The 10,279-nt window shown below is 34.8% G+C and overlaps 1 long non-coding RNA gene across 1 annotated transcript; it reads left to right on the top strand.

Moving 5' to 3' along the window:
* The first annotated feature begins 1,172 nt into the window (after positions 1-1,172).
* On the top strand, positions 1,173-9,161 carry LOC145012859 (uncharacterized). Its single transcript, XR_013664696.1, has 3 exons — positions 1,173-1,506; positions 8,223-8,266; positions 9,109-9,161. It is a non-coding gene; the product is annotated as an uncharacterized LOC145012859 (long non-coding RNA).
* Positions 9,162-10,279: the final 1,118 nt, after the last annotated feature.

The raw sequence follows: 10,279 nt of genomic DNA, 5'->3' as shown, positions 1-10,279 counted from the left end.
ATAAAACAAGTCTTGGACCTAATAACCTACACTTCATCAAGGGGGCACATTGCCATAATCCATAGAGTACTTTGAACCCTACAATCTCCCCCTCAAAGTATAGATGGATGAGAAGGCTTCAACTTCCAAAACAAGCATCTAGCAAATAAGAAAAGATCTCGTGACAAGGAATATCAAAAGCGATCCACAAATCTTGATTCTTCAATAGTCTTCAAAAACGGGTTCTAGGATATATCAATCAAGCACTGAAGTAATGTTTTGAAACTTCATTTTCTAATGTAATCCCAAAGATCTTCAACAAAGCCAAACACGCCATAAAAACCCATTTCGGAATAAAGAAACAAAATAACTTCTTGTCTTTGAAGAACTCCCCTTCCTAGTCACAATGATATTCGAATAAGATAATGATATAAGCCACCAAAAAGTACATGTAACAATCCAAATTAAGATTCGTAGCGTCACTTGATCGAGAAATCACTAAAAGTCGAAGATATATCAAAGCTTTATAAGAGTTCCTCTTGAACTTTTCTGTAAAAGCTACTTCTTTGTAAAAGCTTTAGAAGAGTTCATCTTGAACTTTTCTGTAAAAGCTACCTTTATGTCAACACCAACCACAAACTTCATCAAAAATCATCAAATTTGAATATTCACAAATCCAATTTCGAATAGCCATATCAAATTCTCCCCCTTTTTATAATAAAAAATGTGATTATAAAACCTTCAAATGGTCTTGAGAATGATCTTGAATTGGATAAACAGTTACTATGTTCCCTGCAACAAAATGGAATAAACAATGAAGTTTAAAATCTGAAATAGTCGAAAAAATTTGACGTTATCGCGAAAAACGACTTTCCGAACCACCAAGACCTGTTGGAATCCATAATTTACTATTCACGGAAAATATGTGCATTAAAAACCCAAGTATGTTCATCAACCCTTAAATTTGCAAGGTTTTCGGAATATAGGGCTGAAACTGACACATTGCTGAAAGTCAAGGGACTGAAATAGTAATTCTGCATCATTTTCTCTTTGATTTGCAACAAATTTGGAAATTAAACCAAAATTGCCAAGTTGCTGAAGTTACAGGGACCAAAAATGTAAATCAAAGTCCTCTTCCCCATTTAGTATCTGATAAACGAACACAACAAAACAAAAACAACTTGTAACGTGAACTCCGGACATCGACTGAAAACCAAATCGAAAATCATCCAAAGTTTCGAATCCAAATAATTTCGAACATCAATGAACTCCGAATGCATCAGCTCCGAGCATCGAGTTCCAAATGGTACGCAATTCCGAACACAATCCAATTGGGATATGAGCAACGATTCCGAGATTCCTTTCGTTCCGAATCAAGCCATCCAACACCACACATCCGATTCAATTCCGAGCCACTCGTCATTATAATTCTGAATCCTCAAACATTTGTTCCGATTCCGAATAGTCATCCAAATGTCATGGTCACGATTGTTTCGATACAGCCGTCGATTCCAATTATATTCGCAGGTAAGTCCATTCATTCCAATTTTCACTTTCTAATTTACCAGCAATTGCGAACATATACTCAAATCATTCCGGCTGAGTTTCAATTCTGATTGCGAATCTCATCACTTGTTCTTGACTTCAAACAAACGCTGGTACAAACAACAACCCTAAAGATTGATTCTCCAAATCATCTTTAATCCTCACCGAATGATATAATCAAGAAACGAAATTAATATTCGATGAAATAATGTATTGACTTAGATTGAACACAAAATCAGATAAAATCAAAATCGATCTTGATAAGGTATTGTTTATGAATATCGACTCAAGAACAAAAGAACAATGGTTTTGAAGGAAGGAAAATCACAAAAACGAGATTAACCGATTGCAGTAAGCGAATTCAAAGAACGGGATATATGGGCAGTGAGCATTACACGAAAAAGATGGACTCATTACCGGCTGAATGAAACAAATATCAAAAACAATTGAGCCACTATTGACGGAATGAATAATTTTTAGATTCAAATTTAAAACAGTGAATATGATGAACAAAAACACAATTATATGGGCTAAAACATGGATCTATAGAAAATAATTGAATCAAAAGACTTTGATCTTAAAACAAATTAGATGCAAAGAACAGAAAAATATCACGATGAACAGTAGAAGAATATCATAAATCTTCATGAACAGTAGCTTGAACAAGAATCTTGATTTCAAACCGCCAAAATACAAAAAATCTTCAATAACTTGTGCAGAAAATCATCAAATCAAGAACGATTTATGATATTCTTCAAAGACCTGCTCTGATACCACTTGTTGGGTAATAACTCTAAGAACGATTTGATGAATATAATGCGGAAAATAAGAACGAACACAATAATGAAAATATGTCGAATGATCAATCGATTTAATCAAGAACACGAGGAATAAATTACACTATAAGAAAAGATTAAAGTAAATCTATTTTACCTAAGAAACCTCATTAAGATTGGCGGCTGTATTTTGCCTTACTGTTAACCCTAATTATGAATAAAACATGATAATATATAGGGAATAAAACAAGTCTTGGCCTAATATCCTAAACTTCATCAAGGGGGCACATTGTGGTAATTTGTGGAATACTTTGAATCCTACATAAAAGTCTAATAGAAAACAAAACATTCGAAATACATAGTCACATAGATGTTATGGATAAATCATGAAATCAAAAATAATATGAATTCAAACGCAATAAGAAGAAGCTAACCATGAAAGAAAAATATGTTTTTCGAAATCAAAATAAAGTCAATTTGGATGGTTTTACTTTTATATATAATATTGCATACATGACAGCTATATATATATATATATATATATATATATATATATATATATATATATATATATAGAGAGAGAGAGAGAGAGAGAGAATACCTTTTTCTCATTTTTTTTTACCTGAGTTGTTGAGATTGTTGAGATTGTGACTATTTGGTATCATGGAACCATTTTCTCATCCATGCACAATAACTTTTAATTGAAAAAAATTATTGTGTACAAATCACTCATATTATCTAAACTATTATGATCCTTTGATTGTTTAAGATGCTTAAACTTGATGCATGAAGACTATTAATGATTGAACTATTCAAAGGTTGCCTATGAATGGAACTATTAAGAGACTACCAAGCAACAAGCAACCTCAGTAACTTGGGCGAATTGTCACAACTCATACTTGCTCGCTATGCTATTCCTTTATCGATAATATTATACCATAAGTAAATATGTAAACTCAAAACTTTAACATGTTTTGAGACAACTTAACCTTTGACTTGACGAGTCAAAATAAGTGTTTGAACTATAATTTTAATACTCTACATAGAATTTATCCGGTGGCCATGATCTTTTTGTCACATACTTTATCACATGTTCTTACAAAAATAATATTGTCCTTACCAAATCACGTTTTTGTTTATTTTAATTTGTGTGAAAGAGAACGTTTGTTTGACAAAGTTACATCCACTTTATCATGCCCACATATAAAGCCAATTTATTGTTTAAATTTTCAAAAAAGTGTTTGAGGAAATCACGCAGCTTCATTAGTATGCAATTGTGCAAACCCAAAAAAATTGTTTTCTTTTTTTATGAAAGCCAATAGATTTTTATGTGTTGACTAGTCAGTGTAGAAGTAGAACGACTTTTTAAAGTTTAAACTAGTAACATCAATATTAATTCTTAAGCCGGTGAGAATTTTAGTATGTTTAGCATGTTGTCACATTAAGCTGGAGAGAATTTTAGTATGCTTAGCATGTTGTCACATAAGATTTTTTGAAATCATGTGAGATTTTTTGAAGCCGGTAAGATTAGAAATAATGAAAGCATCCAATTTGTTAAAAGGTAAGGAATAGTAACATCTAAAATATGTATTAATTTTAATGAGTTTTATTTTGAAAAAAAAAATTCCATCAAAAGCCCTTGAAGATCCACTTTCTTTCTCTCTCTCCTCTCGTTGTACCTATAGCGAACTCCTTCTAGTGAATTGTCTAGCGAAAAGTGAGGGTTGGTCTAGCATCTTCCTAGCAAGGGTATTGATGAGGCTTAGCGCCTCCACTCACTAAAGCCTTATTATTGGAGTGCGAGTGGATTACTTTTAATTGATTTGTACATAACATTTTTTTTTCATACACAATAATTTGTGCATTGAAGTATTATATTGTACAACTCCATAAAATATAAATTGTTGTGTATGGAGAAAAATTGTTGTATACGAATAACTTCCTGTTATTTTTTAATGTAAGATTACCAACCATTTTTTATTTTTATTCTATTAATTTTAGGGATAATGACTTAAAATAATAATATTTTTTCGATTTGTACACGTTTAGTCACTGAAAGCTTTTTTGTCCATATTTGCCCATTAAACTTGTTTTTCTGTCCATATCTTACCCTTATGACCACAATTAGTGTGAGTTTAGCCGGTTTCGGACGGTCTTTGCATCTCCAGCAAGACTCCGATCATCTTCTTTGGCGAGTCTCCGACCAAAATCTAAAACAATTTGATTTTTTGCTTTTTAGATCAAGAACACACATCCATTCCTTAACTTAATCTATTCAAGAACATACACACTCATGATGCTCTGATCCATAAATCTAAAACAAATATGATGAACTCAAAAGCATAAACACATAAATTCTTTCAATATGTAACAAGATTGAAGAATTTTGACTGATGAAGAACACAAATAGAAGAAGAACACACACACAAACATTTGAATATGTAACAAAATGGAAGAAGCCATTCAAGAACCCACTAATATGGGAAATGAAAACGAAGATCAGGATTTGTTCTTGTGTTTCATCGTTCTTGTGTGTTCATCTGATTAAAAAAAAAAAAAAAAAAAAAAAAAAAAAAAAAAAAAAAAAACTCATATGTGTTCGCGTCTGGAACAAAATTCAAGAACAAAACTGAAAAAGAAAACCAGGCTTCTGTTTTTTTCCCTTGCTCTTGCTATATTGGATGAACACAAAGAACAAAGAAACCCCAAATTGAACATCTTCTTCCTAGAAATCGACGTTTGTGTTCTTGAACATCTTCTTCCTAGATTTCGATTTTGAAAGCATGTGTGAGTTCTTGAAAAGAAATTGTTGTGTGTTCTCGAACAAAAATCGATGTGTGTGTGCTCATCTTTTTTCCAAAAATCAAATGATCTTCAAGGTATTAGTGTGTGTGTGTGTGTGTTTATCGTGTTAATCGTCTATATAGAAATCAAAAATCGAAGTATGTGCATGTGTGTTCACCGTGTTCATCTTCTTCATAGAAATCAAACGACTTCCAAAAGTGTTCTTGTGTATGTGCTCATGCTCGAACATCAAATTTCGGTTTATTTGAGCGATTTTATGATTTGTGTGTGTTCATACTCGGTTTTAGAACAACACACATACACTCATATGATGTGTATGTATGTGTGTGTTCATCACAGATCTTTAGTTCATGAAAAAAGATAAGAAAGATAGAGGGGAGAATAGAAGCCTTGATTTTGTAATAGATTTGATGTGTATGTATGTGCGTTCATCTTTGTCGGAAAAATGATGAACGCTGGAGACTCGTCGGAGAAGATGACGGGAGCATCGTCGGAGGTGTCATATACGTCATAAACCGACTAAACCTTGAATAGCAGGTCATAAGGATGTTATTTGAACAATCCAATGAGAAAATATGGAAAAAAAGCTCAGTGACTAAATATATACAAATCAAAAAATATGTTTATTATATTAATCTCAAAACCTTTATTATCTTCTTTTATTAATTATTATTTTTCATCTTATCTTCGATGTTAAATATTAAATTTCCAAATTGTTATATTATATTTTTATCGTTATATATATATATATATATATATATATATATATATATATATATATATATATATATATATATATATATATATATATATATATATATATATATATATAATTTGTTCGACTAGATAAAAACAAAATATGGACTCTAGATTTAGCAATATCTATTACTAGATGTGAAGTGTGTGGTCATACCTAGACAGTCGAGAGTGAAATATGTTTTTTTATCTGAGTCTATAGATCGAAAATTATGATGGATAATGAGAGTGAAGGAATTCAATGTCTTATGATTAAGGATGGCATAACAAAGACACATGTACATGATAATGTATTTACCCATTAAGATTTAATGTTGGCATTTCAAAGACAAAAATCATTAGTAGGCAGGACAATGAGATGTTAATAGACGCTTCCCGTTGTGTGTATGGTTTTTTGTTGTATCCATTACACACACGAAAGTCTACTAGAAATTGTATGCAATAAATAAACAAATTATTATACTATTAATCGTGTGTGAAAGTAAGAGTAAGAGTGGGAGTGATACTAGACCCAACAAGTTGATACACGAAACCAACATGACATACGTATTTTGTGTACGAGTTTCAGAAATTTATGTTTCGTGTCTATCCGTTTCAACATGAATTTTAAATCAGTCGTTTCCTTGGACGACATTCAGGTGGACGAGAGCATGAACTATATTTAGAGGCATGTTGTGATTTTGGATAGGAAGACCAAGGTTCTTTGGAACAAGTAAGTGAAGCCGGTAAAGGTGCAATGGTAGCACCGAAGGGGCTCCGAATGGATATGGGAGCCGGAGGACGAGATGCAAGAGCATTTCCCCGATCTATTTGCGTCTACAGACTTCGGGGATGAAGTCTAGTCCAAGTGGGGGAGAGTTGTAACACTCCAAATCAGGTATTATCTTTGAAGCACTTGAAATTTAAAATATTGCAAAATAAGTCTCATAACTACACTGGGCGTACTTCATGAGTACGCTTAGCGTACCATGCATAGATGATCGCAGAGGGCCAACGCGTATGTTGGGTGTACCAAAGGGCACACGGGGTGTATGTGATGGATGTTCAAACCCTAATTTCCAGACTTAAGACTTATATGAGCATCCTTATCTCATTTGAGCTTCACCCTAAGTAGCCTTCTTCATATTTAAAATTCCCTGAAAACCCTAAAATCATTATAGAGTGTGTTCTTGAGCTTTTGAGTGGTTAAACATCATCCTTGTTGTGTGTTAGCTACAAAGAAGAAGAGGAAACAAGCTTAAACGAGGAAGAGCTTCTGGATCTTGCATTTTGAGCAGCCTAGGAAACTTAAGGAGGTAAAAAGCTTACACCTTGGTTACCATTTCCATTTCTAGAGCTAAGGTTTCTCCTTAGTCCCTTTTTGTGTTCTTGAACCACCTCTTGAGAGTTTAAGCAACTCCAGAGCTTAGGGATGATAGATCTGAAGTCCTTTGGTCCATTCATAGCTTAAAAATGGAGTCTTGGTGGGTTTTTTGACTTCATGCATGGATTAAGACTCTTGGAAAGGTCTTAATGGGTTGTTGGGAGCCTAGGGGACATGCAAAGGCATAAAGTTGCCAACTTTATGCCTTAAGACGTCAAAATGTGCTGAACAATAATAACATTACCCAAGGTTAGCACTGAAATAATCCAATTGAAGAACCCAAACCCCAAGTCCTCTCAAAATGGCCCAAAAAGTCTTCCTTTGCTAATAGGCCCAAAGTCAATGTCCAAAATCATTAATGGGCCTCATGGCCTAATAAGGCCCAACTAGAGTATCCATGGCCCAAAACAAATAAGCTGGCCCACTAACTCCAAAATTACGGACTATTAGGAGATCAACTTCCAGATTCAGTAGACAAATGTGAGTCTCCTCACCATACCAATGGGTCGAAGGCACCAAGTTCAACACATTTTATGTTATGTGGTACACTAACTGAAGCTATATTATGAGGCATGATAAATAGTTATGTGATAGGAAGTATGCTAGATGGATATGTGGTATGCTTGTATGGAATTCCATGGGAGATTCCATGACACATGGATGTAAGACCATGTGGAGATCACATGGCTTTCTTACTAAAGACCATGGGAGAACCCATGGCAACTGGATGTAAGACCATGTGGAGAGCCCATGACATTCCTTTTAAAGACCATGGGAGAGCCCATGTTACTTAGGTGTAAGACCATGTGAGGAGCCCATGGCATCCTGGAGTAAGACCCTGGGGACGAGCCCACAACATCCCTATATGATTGTATGCATGGATGTCGTGATATATGTAGCTTTTATAACTAATATGATTATGTGTATATGTGGATTGTGTGAAGTATGCTCTAGGGAACTCACTAAGCATTAGCTTATAGTTTTTGGATTTGTTTCAGGTACATCTAAGCGAAAGGGCAAGGGCAAGGCTTGATGGCGCAAGGTGCACTCTCTCTCTCTCTCAGGCATTTTATGGGACACTCTGATGTTTTGAAATAAAATTTTAAATGATATGAATTTTGAAAACAATTGTGTTTAGGATTTCATGGTCCGTGGAAAGTATTTTGGGTAACCAAAAGTAAAAATTTTCTTTTGAAAATTGGGTCGTTACACAAGGAAGGCCATGAAGTGGAGGGTTACTGATTGGCAATTTTGACTTTGACTTTGATCATTGACTTTTTGATCGGTTTTACTTTTGGTCAAACTTGGTTAGAATTGAGCATTTGGCTAAGGATTTGTTTCGATTTGGCATTAGGAAGCTTGGGTTGGATGTTTTATTGTTGAGGTAGCTGTAGGGCTTTTGTAGAATACTTCAGGTAAGTCTCTTCACTATAATCGTAGGTCGAAGGTATCAATGCTGACCCACTGGATTATGTTTGTAGGATGATAGTTGTCTTTGTGACACTTACTGTTATGCCACTATGTGCTTGTTATCTTTGTGACTCTTGCTGATATTATTTTATGCTTAGTTGTAGGGAGTAAAATAGTCTCGATACCGGTTGAAAGAGAGACCAAAGGGGGTAAAATAGACCCAGTACCAGTTGAAAGAGACCAAAATGGGTGAAATAGACCCAATATTGGTTAAAAGAGACCGAATAGGATGAAATAAACCCAGTACCGGTTGAAAGAGACCAAAGGGGGTGAAATAGACTCATTATCGATTGAAAGACATCGGAGGGGTGAAATAGACCCAATTATGTTTTGACTGTTATGTATGAATGGTATGGGTATTTTGGTGAACTCACTAAGCTTTGTGTTTATGGTTTATGTTTAAAATGTTCTCAGGTACTACTGGTTTCAAAGGGAAGGGCCTGACTTGATCGCACTGCATCCCCTGGAGGTTTATTCCGCATTGACTATTTATGATTTTACTCTAATGTTTTAAGAATACTTTTATTATAACCAACTTTTGGGATAATGAATGAATGGTTTTGAATTATTTAAAATGAAATTTTTACTTAGTATTTTTGGGGTGTTACATAACACTTTCCACGTGTGTTATTTGAGGAAGTTTTGTAACATCCCAAGTCCAGGTATACCTTGTAACCCTTGATCTTTTGAGTACTTGTCCATTTTAGCCCCTTATTGAGAAAAGGTGGTAAATGAGTACACAAGTGTATCCTCAGCGTACTCATATGCGTGCTTTTGATGCGGAATCCACCTAGTACGTTGGGCGTACTAGGCCTAGAGTGAAAAATCTAATTTAGGGTGAGTCCCCTATATAAAGGATATGATAGCCTCATTCCTGGCCACCATTCTCAAACAACGAACCCTATTAAACCCTAAACCTTTGTTCATAGATCTTGTGAGTGCATTTGAGAGCCTTCGAGTGATTTTATGTGTTCTTGGAGTGAAGAAGAAGCCTTGGAGAAGAAGGAGAGAGAGTCCAGACCCTTGAATCTGAGCATATATGAGTTGGGAGCTTCATATAGAGGTATAAAGCTTCAATCTTTTGATTTATGCATCATAGTAGAGTATTCTAGGGTTTTGTCCCCAAAGTTGGAGACTTTATGAGATATTGAGCTCCAGAGACTATGATCGACTACCTTTGAGTGTATTCAGTGGTGTAGTGTCATAAAAATCAAGACTTGGACATTGGAATCAATCCATGCATGAGATATGAGCATTTTGAGTAAAGAGAGTGAGATTTTTGTGTGTTTGTGACCTTATCAGCCTTGCCAAGGCTTAAAGTCACTGACTTTATGGAGTAAGAGCTATCAGGGAGTCCTAATCTGTAATATGAGCCAAGGTCTTAATTGATTAAGACCAAACGAGTAGAAAGAGTTAAATTGGGACGTACGTTGGGCGTAATACCAGTACACGCAGTGTAGGGGTCGAGCATCCCCGATGCATGCATGTCAGTTGAGTACGCCCATCGTAAAGAGCTGGTATGCGCAACGTACGCACTGCCGTTGACTTTTGGTTGACTTTTAGGGTTTGGTCAATTTGTGGACTG

The sequence above is a fragment of the Lactuca saligna genome, chromosome 8, assembly GCF_052625555.1.
Source record: "Lactuca saligna cultivar CGN05327 chromosome 8, ASM5262555v1, whole genome shotgun sequence".
In the NCBI taxonomy this organism is placed as follows: domain Eukaryota; kingdom Viridiplantae; phylum Streptophyta; class Magnoliopsida; order Asterales; family Asteraceae; genus Lactuca; species Lactuca saligna.
The sequence above is the reverse complement of the archived record's forward strand: the minus strand, read 5'-3'. Positions and strand labels throughout refer to the sequence as shown.